Source organism: Entelurus aequoreus, linkage group LG06 (genome assembly GCF_033978785.1).
Source record: "Entelurus aequoreus isolate RoL-2023_Sb linkage group LG06, RoL_Eaeq_v1.1, whole genome shotgun sequence".
Classification (NCBI taxonomy): domain Eukaryota; kingdom Metazoa; phylum Chordata; class Actinopteri; order Syngnathiformes; family Syngnathidae; genus Entelurus; species Entelurus aequoreus.
In genome coordinates this window covers 84207349-84217838 of record NC_084736.1, presented here as the reverse complement: position 1 = coordinate 84217838, position 10490 = coordinate 84207349, and the positions used below count along the sequence as shown (strand labels likewise).

The following is a 10490-nucleotide window of genomic DNA, read 5'->3' as shown; positions in this document are numbered from 1 at the left end:
TTCCTGACAATTTAAATCAATGTTCAAGTAAATTTATTTTTTTATTGTAAAGAATAATAAATACATTTTAATTTAATTCTTCATTTTAGCTTCTGTTTTTTCGACGAAGAATATTTGTGAAATATTTCTTCAAACTTATTATGATTAAAATTCAAAAAAATTATTCTGGCAAATCTAGAAAATCTGTAGAATCAAATTTTAATCTTATTTTAAAGTCTTTTGAATTTCTTTTAAAAATTTTGTTCTGGAAAATCTAGAAGAAATAATGATTTGTCTTTGTTAGAAATATAGCTTGGTCCAATTTGTTATATATTCTAACAAAGTGTAGATTGTATTTTAACCTATTTAAAACATGTCATCAAAATTCTAAAATTAATCTTAATCAGGAAAAAAGACTAATGATGTTCCATACTTTTTTTTTTTTTTTTTTTTCAAAAAGATTCAAATTAGCTAGTTTTTCTCTTCTTTTTTTCGGTTGAATTTTGAATTTTAAAGAGTCGAAATTGAAGATAAACTATGTTTCAAAATTTAATTGTCATTTTTTTCGTGTTTTCTCCTCTTTTAAACCGTTCAATTAAGTGTAAATATCATTAATTATTAATAATAACAGAGTTAAAGGTAAATTGAGCAAATTGGCTATTTCTGGCAATTTATTGAAGTGTGTATCAAACTGGTAGCCCTTCGCATTAATCACTACCCAAGAAGTAGCTCTTGCTTTCAAAAAGGTTGGTGACCCCTGGCACATACCTATGCTCCTTCCAAGGCTGTACTGGCTGCAAAGCATTGCACTTTCAAATACAACAATGAGTAGAGGAGTGTTATTTATGTGTAAATAAATGAACACTGAAATTCAAGTACCGTTTTTTTCGGACTGTAAGTGGCAGTTTTTTTCATAGTTTGGTGCGACTTATACTCAGGAGCGACTTATGTGTGAAATGATGAACACATTAGCGTAAAATATCCAATAATATTATTTATCTCATTCACGTAAGAGACTAGACCAGGGGTGTCCAAACTTTTTCCACTGAGGGCCGCACACGGAAAAATGTAAGCATTTTGATATTTTTCATTTTCAAACCATAACAAAATATATGGATTTTTTTTTAAAAACCTTTAGGGCTCCCGGGGACCATAAAGGGTCTCAGTCTTTAAAACGTTAAAAATAAGTCAAATTATTAGGGTCCACCCTGTACCCTGTATAAAGGACTCCCACAGGGAGTCCTTTATACAGGGTACAAAGGAACCTATTTTATTTGTAAGGTTTTATTATTATTCTTTATTTTTCCGCCGCCACAAAAAACGCTAATTTGACCCACTTAACATGCTCCAAAACTCACCAAATTTGACACACACATCAGGACCTGCGAAAATTTCAATAAAAGAAAAAAAACAAACCCCTAAAATCAAAATTGCGCACTAGCGCCCCCTAGGAAAAAACAAAAACAAACTGGCTGTAACTCCCACTAGGAAGGTCGTAGAGACATGAAACAAAAACCTCTATGTAGGTCAGACTTAGACCTACATTTCCTAATTTTACATCCTCGGGCAAAAACCAACAGGAAGTTGGCAATTTCCCCTTCAAGACAAAATTGTACTAAAAAAACTCATTTTTGCCTCTTTGACCTCTAATTTGACCCCTTTAAAATACTTCAAAACTCACCAACCTTCTCACACACATCGGGACTGCTGGAAATTGCGATCTAAAAAAAGAGGAAAACTTAGACAAAACTGCTTATAACTTCCGGTAGGAACGTCTTAGAGACATGAAACAAATACCTATTTGTAGGTCTCACCTAGACCTACATTTCATAGATTGACATCCTTCAGCAAAAATCAACAGGAAGTTTGCTATTCCTCCTTCAAAACAAAATTTTTGTTACAACCGGTCACCAAACATCAAACGTTATCTCCTCTGAGCGCGTTTGTCGTTTCGGCTTCAAACTGCTACAGGAGAGAGATTGAACCCTTCTGATTAAAAGTTCTGTACGGATTTTTGATACGTGCTACCTTTTGATTTTACGAGCCTTCAAAGACCCGCAGCACTAAAGTTGCTTCGCTGCTGTGATTTCACGCGCCCTCCAAGAAAACAACCACTGTGCCGCAGCACCTAGGAAAAAGACACAGACACAACTTCCTCTAACTCCCAGTACGAATATCGTAGAGACACGAAACAAAAACCTCTATGTAGGTCTCACTCAGGACTACCACTGGACAAAAGTATTGGGACACCTAGGACTAGCACCTGCCAAAATGCGGACCCGACCAACGCTGCTTGCAGCTTTAATTATTATTATATTTTATTTAACGCTTACAGTAAATCTCTATATCAACTTCAGGTTGATTTTCTGTCAAAGACAACTTTGTTTTTTTTATAGCAAAACTGGAAATATGCAGTATTTAGTAATTAGAGCTCTAAAAGATCAATAATGCAGGACACCATTGATTTTAATTCTTTAATATTTTTGAGAAATCAGTGAAAATATTAATAAAATCCCACTAAATATATTTGGGATCCAAAAGGTCCCCCACTCATAAAGTGATACATTTTAATTAGATTTTTTTTACTTTCAACACTTAAGTTACGAGATCAACTTCAGATATATCTGTCCATTTTACGTTTGAACTATTATTTTTTGTTTTTATGCTCTTTTGTCCAAAAAAAACTTTGATGTTTTTATATGGCAACCACACAATATGTGCAATATTTTTTCCACATAAAACATTTTAAAGTGACATTTTTGAAGTAATTGGAGCCTTGAATAGGTCAATAATTCATTATAATTAGGGATGTCCGATAATGGCTTTTTGCCGATATCCGATATGCCGATATTGTCCAACTCTTTAATTACCGATACCGATATCAACAGATACCGTAAATTCCGGACTATAAGCCGCACCCGACTATAAGCCGCACCAGCTAAATTTAAGGGAAAATACAGATTGCTCCATATATAAGCCGCAGGGTTTTGATGTGTAATTAGCGTAGTATATAGGGGTTCCTGCTACCACGGAGGGGATTGTCGGGACAGAGATGACTGTTTGGGAACGCAAAGCGTCCCATTTATTAACAATAAATCTTTCAATCAAACTTTCACATCTTTGACATGGCGAACAGCATTCGTGCAGAGTACAAATAATACAACGCTGCAAAGTAATACAAAGTGCTCGCCTGTACGTTATCAAAATAACCAGCCTACCGGTATATGAAAAGTCAGTCTTTAATCATTGTGTCATCGTCTTCCTCCTGCGTACTAAAACCACCCAAATCCTCTTCGTCGGTGTCGGAGAAGAACAGGCCGTATATAAGCCGCACCCTTGTATAAGCCGCAGGGACCAGAACGAGGGGAAAAAGTAGCGGCTTATAGTCCGGAAATTACGGTATATACAGTCGTGGAATTAACACATTATTATGCCTAATTTGGACAACCAGGTATGGTGAAGATAAGGTCCTTTTTTTTTTAAATTAATAAAATAAGATAAATAAATTAAAAACATTTTCTAATATTAATAACAGAAGGAAACAACACTTTTGTGTGAATGAGTGTAAATGGGGGAGGGAGGTTTTTTGGGTTGGTGCACTAATTGTAAGTGTATCTTGTGTTTTTTATGTGGATTTAATAAAAAAAATAAAATAAAAAAACCGATACTGATAATAAAAAAAACGATACCGATAATTTCCGATATTACATTTTAACGCATTTATCGGCCGATAATATCGGCAGACCGATATTATCGGACATCTCTAATTATAACATATATTTGTCTTTTTTTTTGGAGCAAAAAGAAAGACAAAAGAATAAAAAACAGCCTGCATGGCAGCTTTGTGTCAACATTGCAACTTTTTCTCGTTATATTTCACCTCTTTCCACTTTTTTAAATGTTTTTTTTAAATTTTGCAATACTATCAATTTTGCAATTTTTTGCAGAATGTATGGCGGGCCCGGTAAACAATTAGTCGCGGGCCGCAAATGGCCCCCGGGCCGCACTTTGGACACCCCTGGACTAGACTTATAAGATTTCATGGGATTTAGCGATTAGGAGTGACAGATTGTTTGGTAAACGTATAGCATGTTCTATATGTTATAGTTATTTGAATGACTCTTACCATAATATGTTACGTTAACATACCAGTTGGTTATTTATGCCTCATATAACGTACACTTATTCAGCCTGTTGTTCACTATTCTTTAGACATTTTAAATTGCCTTTCAAATGTCTATTCTTGCTGTTGGATTTTATCAAATGCATTTCCCCAAAAAAATGCGACTTATACTCCAAAAAATACGGTATTTATTTTATTTATATGTGTATATATATATATATACTGTATGTATATATATATATATATATATATATATATATATATATATAATAAAATACATGTATATATATAGCTAGAATTCACTGAAAGTCAAGTATTTATTTTATTTATATACATATATATAAGAAATACTTGAATTTCAGTGAATTCTAGCTATATATATATGTATTTTATTATATATATATATATAATAAAATACATTATTATATATATATATATATAATATATACATATATATTATATATAATATATATATATATATAATAAAATACATTATTATATATATATATATAATATATATATATATATATTTATATATATATATATATATATATATCCATCCATCCATTTATCCTATTTATATATATATATTATATATAATATATATATTATATATATATATATATAATAAAATATATATATATATTTTATTATATATATATAATAAAATATATATATATATATTTTATTATATATATATATAATAAAATATATATATATTTTATTATATATATATATAATAAAAAACATATATATAGCTAGAATTCACTGAAAGTCAAGTATTTATTTTATTTATATACATATATATAAGAAATACTTGAATTTCAGTGAATTCTAGCTATATATATATATATGTATTTTATTATATATATAAATAAAATACATATATATATATATAGCTAGAATTCACTGAAAATCAAGTATTTATTTTATTTATATACATATATATAAGAAATACTTGAATTTCAGTGAATTCTAGCTATATATATATGTATTTTATTATATATATATATATATATATATATATATATATATATATATATATATATATATATATAATAAAATGCATATATATATATAGCTAGAATTCACTGAAAGTCAAGTATTTATTTTATTTATATACATATATATAAGAAATACTTGAATTTCAATGAATTCTAGCTATAAATATACTCCTCCCCCCTTAACCCCGGCCCCGCCCACATCAAACCCCCTCAAATCTCCCTAATTTGGAGGCCTCAAGGTTGGCAAGTATGTTTTAGGATGTTCAACACTCTGCTGCCATCTCCCAGTTGGCCACGTTTCATGTGTCAGGCACCCCGCGGTGAATGGGGCCCCCATGAATCCCCTTCCTGTTGTACATGTGGAACATACTCATAATGTACTGTACAAACATATAGCTGATGTGTGGGAGCAGCCAGGCCTGAAGGCGGAGGCTTACTAGCGTGTCTGCAAGTGATGATAAATGGGGTCTCTTTTTAATAAATGTGCTATTTTATCAGACTGTCGCTGCTTTTATTTGACCTTCTTTAAAGGCTGGACATTCCGGAAATCTCAGGTTTGCTTTTTGAAAGGTGTCTTTCCTGCTCTTTGAATAAATGTTGCATCCTGGCGGGGCTATAACAACTTTGTTTTTATAGAATACTGCACAAACCTGCATCCTTCTCCTCTGCTGCTGCCCTACTGGCCAGAAGTGGAAGATCCACCACTGAGTGCAACAGTTGCATATGAAGGTGCTTCTGTTCTCTCCACGGAATGATCAACACAAGTCAACTGTTGGTGAGGTGAAATTAGCCGACTGACGACCTTTGTACTCGTAGATTGCCGTGCCGCCTTCCACGTTAACACTAACGAGGCCGCAAATTATTTGTCACTTGTCAAAATGGCCCTCGTTTATGAGCCATTTAGCTATTTTAGTCTTTGACTAATCTCGATTTCAGCATGACTAGTTACATCTGTATTTTATACAAAAGCAGTGAAGTTGTCACGTTGTGTAAAAGGTAAATAAAAAGAGAATACAACAAATCCTTTTCAACTTATATTCAACTGAATAGACTGCAAAGACAAGATATTTCATGTTCACACTGAGAAACTTTGCAAATAATCCTGAAGTTAGAATGTAATGGCAGCAACACATTGCAAAAAAGGCATTTTGACCAGTGTGTTACATGGCCTTTCCTTTGAACAACACTCAGTAAAGGTTTGGGAAGTGAGGAGACACATTTTTGAAGTGGAATCCGTTCCCATTCTTGCTTGATGTACAGCTTAAGTTGTTCAACAGTCCAGGGGTCTCTCTTGTGGTATTTTAAGCTTCATAATGCGGCATTGTCTTACTGAAATAAGCAGGGGCGTCCATGATAACAACATATGTTGCTCCAAAAGCTGTATGTACCTTTCAGCATTAATGGTGCCTTCACAGATGTGTAAGTTACCCATCTCTTGGCCACTAATACACCCCCATACCATCACACATGCTGCCTTTTACACTTTCACCCTAGAACAATCCGGATGGTTCTTTTCCTCTTTGGTCCGGAGGACACCACGTCCACAGTTTCCAAAAACAAATTGAAATGTGGACTCGTCAGACCACGGAACACTTTTCCACTTTGCATCAGTCCATCTTAGATGAGCTCGGGCCCAGCGAAGCCGGCGGCGTTTCTGGGTGTTGTTGATAAATGGCTTTGGCTTTGCGTAGTAGAGTTTTAACTTGCACATACATATGTAGCGACCAACTGTAGTTACTGACAGTGGTTTTCTGAAGTATTCCTGATGATATCCTTTACACACTGATGTCAGTTTTTGATGCAGTACCGCCTGAGGGATCCAAGGTGTGTAATATCATGGCTTACGTGCAGTGATTTCTACAGATTATCTGTACCACTGTAACACTGGGTGTGGTGCAATCATTCTCTGCATTTGACCCATTCCCTTGTTGCACCCCATGGGAGGTGAGGGGAGCAGTGAGCAGCAGCGGTGGTCGCGCCCTGGATTCATTTTGGTGATTTAACCCCCAATTCCAAGCCTTGATGCTGAGTGCCAAGCAGGGAGGTAATGGCTCCCATTTTTATAGTCTTTGGTATGACTCGGCTGGGGTTTGAACTCACAACCTACCCATCTCAGGGCGGACACTCTAACCACTAGGCCACGGAGCGTAGATGGGGAAATCCCTAAATTCCTTGTTGAGAAATGTTGTTCTTCAACAATTTGCTCAGGCATTTGTTGACAAAGTGGTGACCCTCGCCCCCGTCCTTGTTTGTGAATGACTGGAAGCTGCTTTTATAGCCAATCATGGCACCCACCTGTTCCCAATTAGCATGTTCACCTGTGGGATGTTCCAAATAAGTCTTTGATGAGCATTCCTCAACTTTCTCACTCTTTTTTGCCACTTGTGCCAGCTTTTTTGAAACATGTCGCAGGCATCAAATTCCAAATGAGCTAATATTTGCAAAAAATACCAAAGTTTCTCAGTGTGAACATGAAATATCTTGTCTTTGCAGTCTATTCCATTGAATATAAGTTGAAAAGGATTTGTTGTATTCTCGTTTTATTTAGCATTTACACAACTTCACTGCTTTTGTAGTTTGTACTTTAAAAATGTTAAAATTTAAAAAAAATAACTTCAAATAAAATATTTAGTTTTTTCCTAACATAGAAGTTTCCGCAACATCTCGAGGATGCTTCATTTAATCATTGTTGAATAATGCTCATTTTTACAATAACATACTTGCTTCCATCTTAAACATAAACAAATCTAGATTCAGGATGTGTTAAGTCAAATAATCTGTCATGCAGCTCACTAAAATATAATTCACTTATTTGATTTCACTAGTTTTCCTAAATTGTAGTCATTTTATCATCGCTTTTTTTGCGGCGTGAATGTATTATTTATCTCCCGTCACTTGAATCAGTCCGTTCCAAAATACGACGACATAAAAGTTGATATAAAACCAATTTGGCCGTCACTAATAAAGTTGTGTGACACAATCATTGCAAAATAGTTCCTTAACCCAGCAGGGAACATCTCAGAGCACATCATTGTGGTGCGTTCAAGGACCTTTGGTTAAAGTTGGAAACTGAGGCGTCTCGTTGTTAAAGACAGACCCCAATAGATGCACTAACAAAGAAAAATAGTGACTACAATAATGTATAATTATGTTTATTATCCACTAATGATAATCCTCTACTGTACACAATGAAGTTAATAATGACAGGTTGTATCATTAATAAAACTCACATTCTCGCAGCTTTTTGTTGAATTTGTTGGCACTTATGAAGAAACAAAAAACACCAAATAATGTAAGTGTGTTTAAGAATATTTTAGGGAGCCTTTAGCCCCCTAAAGAGGCCAAATGGTTTGAACGCTTGATGACAAACAATATTAATGAAACAAAGACATAAACATGTAAATATTGTGACCATTCAAGAGTCTAATACAAAATATATATATATATATATATATATATATATATATATATATATATATATATATATATATATATATATATATATATATATATATATATATATATATATATATATATATATATATATATATGAAAATACTAAGTATCATTAGTTTGGGCCTTTTTGCTTGAAATATATTTTGTTTTTTTATTTAATTGAATTTTTAAAATATTGTCATCCTTTTTTGCATCCTTTTTCTTTTCATATTTTTTTAAATATGGCCTTTTTGCTTATTTTGTTTGACTTATGCACGTTTTCCTATTTTTTGTTGTTTAATTGTATTTTTTTTTTAAATATCAGGACCTTTTCCATATTTATGACATAATTTTGTTGCTCAAATTTTCATTTGTCATTCTCTTATTTAATTGTATTTTTAAAACATTTCCATGCCCCTTTTGCATATATTTTCATTTATTTTCTCATTTTAATTGTATTTCAGAAGGATTTCATGACCTTTTCCCTCATTTTCTTTCTTTTTTATTGTAATTTTAAAATGATATGGTCTTGTTGCTCTTTTTCTTTTTTGTTTACCTAATTAAATGATTTTTTTAGAATATTGTCATGATACGGAGCCCCTAAAGGGACATGGGGGAAAAAAATGTTGTATTTTTTTTTTTTTTTAGACATGTATCTCGTGCGCACGAGAAACTTTCTTGTGCACATGAGATACATGTCTAAAAAAATTATACATTTTTATTTAATTTTTTTTAGACATGAAAAAATTTAATATTTTTTTATTTTAGCAAGTATCTCGTGCGCACGAGATACTTGCTAAAAAAAATAAAAAATATATATATATATATATATTTTTTAATAACTTTATAAAAAGTTTCTCGGCGCACATGTCTAAAAAAAAATTAAAAATTTATAAAAAAAAATTTTTTTAAATTTTTATAAAAAACTTTCTTATGCGCACGAGATAGTTTCTCGTGTGCACGAGATACATCTCTAAAAAAAAAAATTATAATTTTTTTTTAATAACTTTATAAAAAGTTTCTCGTGCGCACATGTCTAAAAAAATTTTAAAATTTATTAAAAAATGTATTAAAAAATTTTTATAAAAACTTTATGCACACGAGAGTTTCTCGTGTGCACGAGATACATCTCTAAAAATAAAAAAAATTATAATTTTTTTTTAATAACTATAAAAAGTTTCTCGTGCGTACATGTCTAAAAAAAATTTAAAATGTATTAAAAAAAATTTTTTTAATTTTTATAAAAACTTTATGCGCACGAGAGTTTCTCGTGTGCACGAGATACATCTCTAAAAAAAAAAAATTATAATTTTTTTTACATAACTTTATAAAAAGTTTCTTGTGCGCACATGTCTAAAAAAAATTTAAAATTTATTAAAAAATGTATTAAAAATTTTTTATAAAAACTTTATGCACACGAGAGTTTCTCGTGTGCACGAGATACATCTCTAAAAATAAAAAAAATTATAATTTTTTTTTAATAACTATAAAAAGTTTCTCGTGCGTACATGTCTAAAAAAATTTTAAAATGTATTAAAAAAAAATTTTTTAATTTTTATAAAAACTTTATGCGCACGAGAGTTTCTCGTGTGCACGAGATACATCTCTAAAAAAAAAAAATTATAATTTTTTTTACATAACTTTATAAAAAGTTTCTTGTGCGCACAAAAATAAATAACATTCCTAAATTCCCCATGTCCCTTTAGGGGCTCCGTATTACGACCTTTTTTTTGTTTAAATTGTATTTTTCAGACTGATTTCATTAACCTGTTCTTATTTTTTCCATTTTGTCTGAAACACATTTACAATATTTTGTTGTTTTTTTCTGCAATTTGTGCTTGGTGTGACTTTGGGAACAGATGACTAACAAACATGTCTGAAGCTGCCTAGGAGTCAAATAAGTGACCTTTGCTCGGAAAGAAGGAGGCACATGACAGAAAAGAGGAATG

The 10490-nt window shown here is 32.0% G+C and overlaps 1 protein-coding gene across 1 annotated transcript in view; it reads left to right on the top strand.

Annotated features, from left to right (window-relative positions):
- mlec (malectin) overlaps positions 1-5817 on the top strand; it is a 36222-nt gene extending 30405 nt beyond the window's left edge. Inside the window, exon 8 of the transcript XR_009826476.1 lies at positions 5743-5817. The gene's annotated coding sequence lies outside the window, so the exon portion shown is untranslated. The remainder of the gene's footprint in view (positions 1-5742) is intronic.
- Positions 5818-10490: the final 4673 nt, after the last annotated feature.